The 1,457-nt window shown below is 44.6% G+C and overlaps 1 non-coding gene across 1 annotated transcript; it reads right to left on the bottom strand.

The window, feature by feature from the left end:
* Positions 1-1,037: 1,037 nt before the first annotated feature.
* LOC118491948 lies at positions 1,038-1,144 on the bottom strand. Its single transcript, XR_004892393.1, has one exon. It is a non-coding gene; the product is annotated as a small nucleolar RNA R71 (small nucleolar RNA).
* Positions 1,145-1,457: the final 313 nt, after the last annotated feature.

The raw sequence follows: 1,457 nt of genomic DNA, 5'->3' as shown, positions 1-1,457 counted from the left end.
CACTATACTACGTCCACGATGGGTGCACTTGCCCATATGTGTGTTTAGTGTTAGTAAATATCGTGTTTTATAAATTTAAAACTTGGCTAAAAGTGTAAAAAGGGGCTTAAATATACATCTAAAATATATTACACTTCACGCACATCAAGTTTTTGGCGCCGTTGTCGGGGACACAAGGATTTTAAGAAAGTTAGGAATCAACGGCCTAATCATATTTTTATTTTTCTTTGATTTTTTTTTAGGATTTTTCTTAGATTTTTAGCTTCTGCAGAGCTCAGCAGGGGGCCGTGCCTGGTCGGACACGGGCCGTGCTCAGCAACGTTACTGGCAGTTTTTGTTTTTCAAGTTACAGAAGGCTGACCACGGGGCCGTGCCGGTGCAACACGGGGCCGTGTCCAACTTCCAGTAACTGGGATCTGAAAAACAATCACTGTAATTCCGACCACGGGGCCGTGTTCACTCAACACGGGGCCGTGGTGAACCTTCTGACCAACATTCTTTTCTGTTTTTATTGCAGGACTTGGAACCCAACGCCATCCTCACGTAGTGTATGAGCTCCAGTTCCAATAAAGACATAAAGGAACCGCTAGAAGAACCCGAACGCTTTCTCAGAAAAAGGTTAAAAGCCAAAACCCAAGAGAAGGTTTCGGGTGATCCACCCCCAATGGCGGACCAACGTACCCTTATGGATTATCTACGGCCCACCGTAGGTAATCTAGGCGCCGCTATCAATGCTCCGAATGTCGAAGCCAATAACTTCGAACGCATTTGATACAAATGCTCCAAAACTCCGCAACCTTCCACGGGCTTGCGGACGAGGATCCTCATCTACATATAACTAATTTCTTAGAAATATGTGATACCTTTCGGATCAATGGAGCATCAAACGACGCCATCCGCCTCCGTATGTTTCCATTCTCACTAAAAGACCGAGCAAAAGCTTGGCTCAACACCCTCCCAGCTGGATCGGTAAACACCTGGGATGAACTATAGCCCAAAAGTTTCTATATAAGTATTTCCTTCCTTCTAAAACTGCTAAATTAATGGCTGAAATTAATACATACTCACAAGAGGACGGGGAATCCTTATATGAAACTTGGGAAAGGTTCAAGGAGCTATTACGCAAGTGTCCCCATCACGGCCTCGCGATATGGCAACAAGTATCCACTTTCTACAATGGATTGTTGCCACACACTAGGCAGACACTTGATTCTAGCTCCGGGGGACTTTTAGGTAATCGACGCCCACACAAAATATATAATCAGATTGAGGAAATTGCTCAAACCAATTTTCAATGGCACACTCCCCGGGGAAATAAGTCTATTACCCCGGGCGCCCATAAGGTCGACGAAAGCACCTCTTTACAAGCCCAAATCGAGGCCCTTTCTTCAAAAATAAAAAAATTAGAAATGACAAAAACAGTCTCGGTTATGGCTTGTGAAGGGTGTGGTGGGTCA

The sequence above is a fragment of the Helianthus annuus genome, chromosome 4, assembly GCF_002127325.2.
Source record: "Helianthus annuus cultivar XRQ/B chromosome 4, HanXRQr2.0-SUNRISE, whole genome shotgun sequence".
In the NCBI taxonomy this organism is placed as follows: domain Eukaryota; kingdom Viridiplantae; phylum Streptophyta; class Magnoliopsida; order Asterales; family Asteraceae; genus Helianthus; species Helianthus annuus.
The sequence above is the reverse complement of the archived record's forward strand: the minus strand, read 5'-3'. Positions and strand labels throughout refer to the sequence as shown.